We start from the raw sequence: 12,776 nt of genomic DNA on the forward strand, positions 1-12,776 counted from the left end.
CTTCACCCTGGTGTAATATAAAACACACACTGCGGTGATTATCATCCTCACCCTGGTGTCATGTAAAACACACACTGCGATGATTATAATCCTCACTCTGGTGTAATATAAAACACACACTGCGGTGATTATAATCCTCACCCTGGTGTAATGTAAAACACACTCTGCGGTGAGTATAATCCTCACTCTGGTGTAATATAAAACACAAACTGTGGTGATTATGATCGTCACCCTGGTATAATATAAAACGCACAGTGCGGTGATTATAGTCCTCACTCTGGTGTAATATAAAACACACACTGCGGTGATTATAATCCTCACCCTGGTGTAATGTAAAACATACACTGCAGTGATTTTATTCCTCACCCTGGTGTAATATAAAACACACACTGCGATGATTATAATCCTCACTCTGGTGTAATATAAAACACACACTGCGGTGATTATAATCCTCACCCTGGTGTAATGTAAAACATACACTGCAGTGATTTTATTCCTCACCCTGGTGTAATGTAAACCACACACTGCGATGATTATAATCCTCACTCTGGTGTAATATAAACACACACTGCGGTGATTATAATCCTCACTCTGGTGTAATATAAAACACACACTGTGGTGATTATAATCCTCACCCTGGTGTAATGTAAAACATACACTGCAGTGATTTTATTCCTCACCCTGGTGTAATATAAAACACACACTGCGGTGATTATAATCCTCACTCTGGTGTAATATAAAACACACACTGCGGTGATTATAATCCTCACCCTGGTGTAATGTAAAACATACACTGCAGTGATTTTATTCCTCACCCTGGTGTAATGTAAAACACACACTGCGATGATTATAATCCTCACTCTGGTGTAATATAAACACACACTGCGGTGATTATAATCCTCACCCTGGTGTAATATAAGACACACACTGCGGTGGTTATAATCCTCACCCTGGTGTAATATAAAACCCACACTGCGGTGATTATGATCGTCACCCTGGTGTCATGTAAAACACACACTGCGATGATTATAATCCTCACTCTGGTGTAATATAAAACACACACTGCGGTGATTATAATCCTCACCCTGGTGTAATGTAAAACACACTCTGCGGTGAGTATAATCCTCACTCTGGTGTAATATAAAACACAAACTGTGGTGATTATGATCGTCACCCTGGTATAATATAAAACACACAGTGCGGTGATTATAATCCTCACTCTGGTGTAATATAAAACACACACTGCGGTGATTATAATCCTCACCCTGGTGTAATGTAAAACATACACTGCAGTGATTTTATTCCTCACCCTGGTGTAATATAAAACACACACTGCGGTGATTATAATCCTCACCCTGGTGTAATATAAAACATACACTGCAGTGATTTTATTCCTCACCCTGGTGTAATATAAAACACACACTGCGGTGATTATAATCTTCACCCTGGTGTAATATAAAACACACACTGCGGTGATTATAATCCTCACCCTGGTGTAATGTAAAACACACACTGCGATGATTATAATCCTCACTCTGGTGTAATATAAAGACACACTGCGGTGATTATATTCCTCACCCTGGTGTAATGTAAAACAAACACTGCGGTGATTATCATCCTCACCCTGGTGTAATATAAAACACACACTGCGGTGGTTATAATCCTCACCCTGGTGTAATATAAAACCCACACTGCGGTGATTATGATCGTCACCCTGGTGTAATATAAAACACACACTGTGGTGATTATGATCGTCACCCTTTTGTAATATAAAACACACACTGCGGTGATTATGATCGTCACCCTGGTGTAATATAAAACACACACTGCGGTGATTATGATCGTCACCCTTTTGTAATATAAAACACACACTGCGGTGGTTATAATCCTCACCCTTTTGTAATATCAAACACACACTGCGGTGATTATAATCCTCACCCTGGTGTAATGTAAAACACACACTGCGATGATTATAATCCTCACCCTGGTGTAATATAAAACATACACTGCGGTGATTTTATTCCTCACCCTGGTGTAATATAAAACACACACTGCGGTGATTATAATCTTCACCCTGGTGTAATATAAAACACACTTTGCGATGATTATAATCCTCACCCTGGTGTAATATAAAACACACTTTGCGATGATTATAATCCTCACCCTGGTGTCATATACAACATACACTGCCGCGATTATAATCCTCACTCTGGTGTAATATAAAACACACACTGATGGGATTATATTCCTCACCCTGGTGTTCTGTAAAACACACACTGCGGTGATTATAATCCTCAGGCTGGTGTAATATAAAACACACTGCGGTGATTATAATCCTCACCCTGGTGTAATGTAAAACACACACTGCGGTTATTATAATCCTCACCCTGGTGTAATGTAAAACACACACTGCGGTGATTATAATCCTCAGGCTGGTGTAATATAAAACACACTGCGGTGATTATAATCCTCACCCTGATGTAATGTAAAACACACACTGCGGTTATTATAATCCTCACCCTGGTGTAATGTAAAACATACACTGCAGTGATTTTATTCCTCACCCTGGTGTAATATAAAACACACACTGCGGTGATTATAATCCTCACCCTGGTGTAATATAAAACATACACTGCAGTGAATGTATTCCTCACCCTGGTGTAATATAAAGCTCACACTACGGTGATTATAATCCTCAATTTAGTGTAATGTAAAACACTCACTACTGTGATTATAAACCTCACCCTGGTGTCAAATAAAACACACACTGCGGTGATTATAATCCTCACCCTGGTGTAATGTAAAACACACACTGCAATGATTATAATCCTCACCCTGGTGTAATGTAAAACACACACTGCGGTGATTATAATCCTCACTCTGGTGCAATATAAAACACACACTGCGGTGATTATAATCCTCACCCTGGTGTAACATAAAACACACACTGCGGTGATTATAAGCCTCACCCTGGTGTAATGTAAAACACACTCTGCGGTGAGTATAATCCTCACTCTGGTGTAATATAAAACACAAACTGCGGTGATTATGATCGTCACCCTGGTATAATATAAAACACACAGTGCGGTGATTATAATCCTCACTCTGGTGTAATATAAAACACACACTGCGGTGATTATAATCCTCACCCTGGTGGAATGTAAAACATACACTGCAGTGATTTTATTCCTCACCCTGGTGTAATATAAAACACACACTGCGGTGATTATTATCCTCACCCTGGTGTAATATAAAACATACACTGCAGTGATTTTATTCCTCACCCTGGTGTAATATAAAACTCACACTACGGTGATTATAATCCTCAACTTAGTGTAATGTAAAACACTCACTACTGTGATTATAAACCTCACCCTGGTGTCATATAAAACACACACTGCGGTGATTATAATCCTCACCCTGGTGTAATGTAAAACACACACGGCGATGATTATAATCCTCACCCTGGTGTAATGTAAAACACACACTGCGGTGATTATAATCCTCACTCTGGTGCAATATAAAACACACACTGCGGTGATTATAATCCTCACCCTGGTGTAACATAAAACACACACTGCGGTGATTATAAGCCTCACCCTGGTGTAATGTAAAACACACTCTGCGGTGAGTATAATCCTCACTCTGGTGTAATATAAAACACAAACTGCGGTGATTATGATCGTCACCCTGGTATTATATAAAACACACAGTGCGGTGATTATGATCGTCACCCTGGTGTAATATAAAACACAAACTGCGGTGATCATAATCCTCACCCTGGTGTAATATAAAACACACACTGCGGTGATTATATTCCACACCCTGCTGTAATATAAAACACACACTGCGGTGATTATAATCTTCACCCTGGTGTAATATAAAACACACACTGCGGTGATTATCATCCTCACCCTGGTGTCATGTAAAACACACACTGCGATGATTATAATCCTCACTCTGGTGTAATATAAAACACACACTGCGGTGATTATAATCCTCACCCTGGTGTAATGTAAAACACACTCTGCGGTGAGTATAATCCTCACTCTGGTGTAATATAAAACACAAACTGTGGTGATTATGATCGTCACCCTGGTATAATATAAAACGCACAGTGCGGTGATTATAGTCCTCACTCTGGTGTAATATAAAACACACACTGCGGTGATTATAATCCTCACCCTGGTGTAATGTAAAACATACACTGCAGTGATTTTATTCCTCACCCTGGTGTAATATAAAACACACACTGCGATGATTATAATCCTCACTCTGGTGTAATATAAAACACACACTGCGGTGATTATAATCCTCACCCTGGTGTAATGTAAAACATACACTGCAGTGATTTTATTCCTCACCCTGGTGTAATGTAAACCACACACTGCGATGATTATAATCCTCACTCTGGTGTAATATAAACACACACTGCGGTGATTATAATCCTCACTCTGGTGTAATATAAAACACACACTGTGGTGATTATAATCCTCACCCTGGTGTAATGTAAAACATACACTGCAGTGATTTTATTCCTCACCCTGGTGTAATATAAAACACACACTGCGGTGATTATAATCCTCACTCTGGTGTAATATAAAACACACACTGCGGTGATTATAATCCTCACCCTGGTGTAATGTAAAACATACACTGCAGTGATTTTATTCCTCACCCTGGTGTAATGTAAAACACACACTGCGATGATTATAATCCTCACTCTGGTGTAATATAAACACACACTGCGGTGATTATAATCCTCACCCTGGTGTAATATAAAACACACACTGCGGTGGTTATAATCCTCACCCTGGTGTAATATAAAACCCACACTGCGGTGATTATGATCGTCACCCTGGTGTCATGTAAAACACACACTGCGATGATTATACTCCTCACTCTGGTGTAATATAAAACACACACTGCGGTGATTATAATCCTCACCCTGGTGTAATGTAAAACACACTCTGCGGTGAGTATAATCCTCACTCTGGTGTAATATAAAACACAAACTGTGGTGATTATGATCGTCACCCTGGTATAATATAAAACACACAGTGCGGTGATTATAATCCTCACTCTGGTGTAATATAAAACACACACTGCGGTGATTATAATCCTCACCCTGGTGTAATGTAAAACATACACTGCAGTGATTTTATTCCTCACCCTGGTGTAATATAAAACACACACTGCGGTGATTATAATCCTCACCCTGGTGTAATATAAAACATACACTGCAGTGATTTTATTCCTCACCCTGGTGTAATATAAAACACACACTGCGGTGATTATAATCTTCACCCTGGTGTAATATAAAACACACACTGCGGTGATTATAATCCTCACCCTGGTGTAATGTAAAACACACACTGCGATGATTATAATCCTCACTCTGGTGTAATATAAAGACACACTGCGGTGATTATATTCCTCACCCTGGTGTAATGTAAAACAAACACTGCGGTGATTATCATCCTCACCCTGGTGTAATATAAAACACACACTGCGGTGGTTATAATCCTCACCCTGGTGTAATATAAAACCCACACTGCGGTGATTATGATCGTCACCCTGGTGTAATATAAAACACACACTGCGGTGATTATGATCGTCACCCTTTTGTAATATAAAACACACACTGCGGTGATTATGATCGTCACCCTGGTGTAATATAAAACACACACTGCGGTGATTATGATCGTCACCCTTTTGTAATATAAAACACACACTGCGGTGGTTATAATCCTCACTCTGGTGTAATATAAAACACACACTGCGGTGGTTATAATCCTCACCCTGGTGTAATATCAAACACACACTGCGGTGATTATAATCCTCACCCTGGTGTAATGTAAAACACACACTGCGATGATTATAATCCTCACCCTGGTGTAATATAAAACATACACTGCGGTGATTTTATTCCTCACCCTGGTGTAATATAAAACACACACTGCGGTGATTATAATCTTCACCCTGGTGTAATATAAAACACACTTTGCGATGATTATAATCCTCACCCTGGTGTAATATAAAACACACTTTGCGATGATTATAATCCTCACCCTGGTGTCATATACAACATACACTGCCGCGATTATAATCCTCACTCTGGTGTAATATAAAACACACACTGATGGGATTATATTCCTCACCCTGGTGTTCTGTAAAACACACACTGCGGTGATTATAATCCTCAGGCTGGTGTAATATAAAACACACTGCGGTGATTATAATCCTCACCCTGGTGTAATGTAAAACACACACTGCGGTTATTATAATCCTCACCCTGGTGTAATATAAAACACACACTGCGGTGATTATAATCCTCACTCTGGTGTAATATAAAACACACACTGCGGTGATTATAATCCTCACTCTGGTGTAATATAAACACACACTGCGGTGATTATATTCCTCACCCTGGTGTAATGTAAAACAAACACTGCGGTGATTATAATCCTCACCCTGGTGTAATATAAAACACACACTGCGGTGGTTATAATCCTCACCCTGGTGTAATATAAAACCCACACTGCGGTGATTATGATCGTCACCCTGGTGTCATGTAAAACACACACTGCGATGATTATAATCCTCACTCTGGTGTAATATAAAACACACACTGCGGTGATTATAATCCTCACCCTGGTGTAATGTAAAACACACTCTGCGGTGAGTATAATCCTCACTCTGGTGTAATATAAAACACAAACTGTGGTGATTATGATCGTCACCCTGGTATAATATAAAACACACAGTGCGGTGATTATAATCCTCACTCTGGTGTAATATAAAACACACACTGCGGTGATTATAATCCTCACCCTGGTGTAATGTAAAACATACACTGCAGTGATTTTATTCCTCACCCTGGTGTAATATAAAACACACACTGTGGTGATTATAATCCTCACCCTGGTGTAATATAAAACATACACTGCAGTGATTTTATTCCTCACCCTGGTGTAATATAAAACACACACTGCGGTGATTATAATCTTCACCCTGGTGTAATATAAAACACACACTGCTGTGATTATAATCCTCACCCTGGTGTAATGTAAAACACACACTGCGATGATTATAATCCTCACTCTGGTGTAATATAAACACACACTGCGGTGATTATATTCCTCACCCTGGTGTAATGTAAAACAAACACTGCGGTGATTATCATCCTCACCCTGGTGTAATATAAAACACACACTGCGGTGGTTATAATCCTCACCCTGGTGTAATATAAAACACACACTGCGGTGTTTATGATCGTCACCCTGGTGTAATATAAAACCCACACTGCGGTGATTATGATCGTCATCCTGGTGTAATATAAAACACACACTGCGGTGATTATAATCCTCACCCTGGTGTAATATAAAACAAACACTGTGGTGATTATGATCGTCACCCTTTTGTAATATAAAACACACACTGCGGTGGTTATAATCCTCACCCTGGTGTAATATAAAACACACACTGCGGTGATTATGATCGTCACCCTGGTGTAATATAAAACACACACTGCGGTGATTATAATCCTCACCCTGGTGTAATGTAAAACACACACTGCGATGATTATAATCCTCACCCTGGTGTAATATAAAACATTCACTGCGGTGATTTTATTCCTCACCCTGGTGTAATATAAAACACACACTGCGGTGATTATAATCTTCACCCTGGTGTAATATAAAACACACTTTGCGATGATTATAATCCTCACCCTGGTGTAATATAAAACACACTTTGCGATGATTATAATCCTCACCCTGGTGTCATATACAACATACACTGCCGCGATTATAATCCTCACTCTGGTGTAATATAAAACACACACTGATGGGATTATATTCCTCACCCTGGTGTTCTGTAAAACACACACTGCGGTGATTATAATCCTCAGGCTGGTGTAATATAAAACACACTGCGGTGATTATAATCCTCACCCTGGTGTAATGTAAAACACACACTGCGGTTATTATAATCCTCACCCTGGTGTAATGTAAAACACACACTGCGGTGATTATAATCCTCAGGCTGGTGTAATATAAAACACACTGCGGTGATTATAATCCTCACCCTGGTGTAATGTAAAACACACACTGCGGTTATTATAATCCTCACCCTGGTGTAATATAAAACACACACTGCGGTGATTATAATCCTCACTCTGGTGTAATATAAAACACACACTGCGGTGATTATAATCTTCACCCTGGTGTAATGTAAAACATACACTGCAGTGATTTTATTCCTCACCCTGGTGTAATGTAAAACACACACTGCGATGATTATAATCCTCACTCTGGTGTAATATAAACACACACTGCGGTGATTATATTCCTCACCCTGGTGTAATGTAAAACAAACACTGCGGTGATTATAATCCTCACCCTGGTGTAATATAAAACACACACTGCGGTGGTTATAATCCTCACCCTGGTGTAATATAAAACCCACACTGCGGTGATGATGATCGTCACCCTGGTGTCATGTAAAACACACACTGCAGTGATCATAATCCTCACCCGGGTGTAATATAAAACACACACTGCGGTGATTATATTCCACACCCTGCTGTAATATAAAACACACACTGCGGTGATTATAATCTTCACCCTGGTGTAATATAAAACACACACTGCGGTGATTATCATCCTCACCCTGGTGTCATCTAAAACACACACTGCGATGATTATAATCCTCACTCTGGTGTAATATAAAACACACACTGCGGTGATTATAATCCTCACCCTGGTGTAATGTAAAACACACTCTGCGGTGAGTATAATCCTCACTCTGGTGTAATATAAAACACAAACTGTGGTGATTATGATCGTCACCCTGGTATAATATAAAACACACAGTGCGGTGATTATAATCCTCACTCTGGTGTAATATAAAACACACACTGCGGTGATTATAATCCTCACCCTGGTGTAATGTAAAACATACACTGCAGTGATCATAATCCTCACCCTGGTGTAATATAAAACACACACTGCGGTGATTATATTCCACACCCTGCTGTAATATAAAACACACACTGCGGTGATTATAATCTTCACCCTGGTGTAATATAAAACACACACTGCGGTGATTATCATCCTCACCCTGGTGTCATGTAAAACACACACTGCGATGATTATAATCCTCACTCTGGTGTAATATAAAACACACACTGCGGTGATTATAATCCTCACCCTGGTGTAATGTAAAACACACTCTGCGGTGAGTATAATCCTCACTCTGGTGTAATATAAAACACAAACTGTGGTGATTATGATCGTCACCCTGGTATAATATAAAACACACAGTGCGGTGATTATAGTCCTCACTCTGGTGTAATATAAAACACACACTGCGGTGATTATAATCCTCACCCTGGTGTAATATAAAACACACACTGCGGTGATTATAATCCTCACCCTGGTGTAATGTAAAACATACACTGCAGTGATTTTATTCCTCACCCTGGTGTAATATAAAACACACACTGCGATGATTATAATCCTCACTCTGGTGTAATATAAAACACACACTGCGGTGATTATAATCCTCACCCTGGTGTAATGTAAAACATACACTGCAGTGATTTTATTCCTCACCCTGGTGTAATGTAAAACACACACTGCGATGATTATAATCCTCACTCTGGTGTAATATAAACACACACTGCGGTGATTATAATCCTCACTCTGGTGTAATATAAAACACACACTGCGGTGATTATAATCCTCACCCTGGTGTAATGTAAAACATACACTGCAGTGATTTTATTCCTCACCCTGGTGTAATGTAAAACACACACTGCGATGATTATAATCCTCACTCTGGTGTATTATAAACACACACTGCGGTGATTATAATCCTCACCCTGGTGTAATATAAAACACACACTGCGGTGATTATAATCCTCACTCTGGTGTAATATAAAACACACACTGCGGTGATTATAATCCTCACCCTGGTGTAATGTAAAACATACACTGCAGTGATTTTATTCCTCACCCTGGTGTAATGTAAAACACACACTGCGATGATTATAATCCTCACTCTGGTGTAATATAAACACACACTGCGGTGATTATAATCCTCACCCTGGTGTAATATAAAACACACACTGCGGTGGTTATAATCCTCACCCTGGTGTAATATAAAACCCACACTGCGGTGATTATGATCGTCACCCTGGTGTCATGTAAAACACACACTGCGATGATTATAATCCTCACTCTGGTGTAATATAAAACACACACTGCGGTGATTATAATCCTCACCCTGGTGTAATGTAAAACACACTCTGCGGTGAGTATAATCCTCACTCTGGTGTAATATAAAACACAAACTGTGGTGATTATGATCGTCACCCTGGTATAATATAAAACACACAGTGCGGTGATTATAATCCTCACTCTGGTGTAATATAAAACACACACTGCGGTGATTATAATCCTCACCCTGGTGTAATGTAAAACATACACTGCAGTGATTTTATTCCTCACCCTGGTGTAATATAAAACACACACTGCGGTGATTATAATCCTCACCCTGGTGTAATATAAAACATACACTGCAGTGATTTTATTCCTCACCCTGGTGTAATATAAAACACACACTGCGGTGATTATAATTCTCACCCTCGTGTAATATAAAACACACACTGCGGTGATTGTATTCCTCACCCTGGTGTAATGTAAAACACACACTGCTGTGATTATAATCCTCACTCTGGTGTAATATAAAACACACACTGCGGTGATTATAATCCTCATCCTGGTGTAATACAAAACACACACTTCAGTGATTATAATCCTCACCCTGGCGTAATATAAAACACATACTGCGGTGATTATATTCCTCACCTTGCTGTAATACAAAACACACACTTCAGTGATTATAATCCTCACCCTGGCGTAACATAAAACACACACTGCTGTTATTATAATCCTCACTCTGGTGTAATATAAAACACACACTGCGGTGATTATAATCCTTAACCTGGTGGGATGTAAAACACACACTGCAGTGATTATAATCCTCACCCTGGTGTAAGATAAAACATACACTGCGGTGATTATAATCCTCACCCTGGTGTAATATAAAACACACACTGCGGTGATTATAATCCTCACTCTGGTGTAATGTAAAACACACACTGCGGTGATTATAATCCTCACCCTGGTGTAATGTAAAACACACACTGCGGTGATTATAATCCTCACCCTGGTGTAATGTAAAACACACACTGCGGTGATTATAATCCTCACCCTGGTGTAATGTAAAACACACACTGCGGTGATTATAATCCTCACTCTGGTGTAATGTAAAACACACACTGCGGTGATTATAATCCTCAGGCTGGTGTAATATAAAACACACTGCGGTGATTATAATCCTCACCCTGGTGTAATATAAAACACACACTGCGGTTATTATAATCCTTACCCTGGTGTAATATAAAACACACACTGCGGTGATTATAATCCTCACACTGGTGTAATATAAAACACACACTGCGGTGATTATAATCCTCACCCTGGTGTCATATAAAATACACACTGCGGTGATTATAATCCTCACACTAGTGTAATATAAAACACACACTGCGGTGATTATAATCCTCACCCTGGTGTAATATAAAACACACACTGCGGTGATTATTATCCTCATCCTGGTGTAATACAAAACTCACACTTCAGTGATTATAATCCTTACCCTGGTGTAATGTAAAACACACACTGCGATGATTAGAGTCCGCACCCTGGTGTAATATAATCAACACATTGCAGTGATTATAATCCTCACCCTGGTGTAATATAAAACACACACTGCGGTGATTATAATCCTAACGTTGATGTCATGTAAAACACACAGTGCGATGATTATAATCCTCACCCTGGAGTAATTTACAACACACACTGTGGTGAATATACTCCTCACCCTGGTGTCATACAAAACACACACTGCGGTAATTATAATCCTCACCCTGGTGTAATATAAAACACACACTGCGGTGAGTATAATCCTCACTCTGGTGTAATATAAAACACAAACTGCGGTGATTATGATCGTCACCCTGGTATAATATAAAACACACAGTGCGGTGATTATAATCCTCACTCTGGTGTAATATAAAACACACACTGCGGTGATTATAATCCTCACCCTGGTGTAATGTAAAACATACACTGCAGTGATTTTATTCCTCACCCTGGTGTAATATAAAACACACACTGCGGTGATTATAATCCTCACCCTGGTGTAATATAAAACATACACTGCAGTGATTGTATTCCTCACCCTGGTGTAATATAAAGCTCACACTACGGTGATTATAATCCTCAATTTAGTGTAATGTAAAACACTCACTACTGTGATTATAAACCTCACCCTGGTGTCAAATAAAACACACACTGCGGTGATTATAATCCTCACCCTGGTGTAATGTAAAACACACACTGCGATGATTATAATCCTCACCCTGGTGTAATGTAAAACACACACTGCGGTGATTATAATCCTCACTCTGGTGCAATATAAAACACACACTGCGGTGATTATAATCCTCACCCTGGTGTAACATAAAACACACACTGCGGTGATTATAAGCCTCACCCTGGTGTAATGTAAAACACACTCTGCGGTGAGTATAATCCTCACTCTGGTGTAATATAAAACACAAACTGCGGTGATTATGATCGTCACCCTGGTATAATATAAAACACACAGTGCGGTGATTATAATCCTCACTCTGGTGTAATATA

This window comes from Chiloscyllium punctatum, chromosome 22 (assembly GCF_047496795.1).
Source record: "Chiloscyllium punctatum isolate Juve2018m chromosome 22, sChiPun1.3, whole genome shotgun sequence".
In the NCBI taxonomy this organism is placed as follows: domain Eukaryota; kingdom Metazoa; phylum Chordata; class Chondrichthyes; order Orectolobiformes; family Hemiscylliidae; genus Chiloscyllium; species Chiloscyllium punctatum.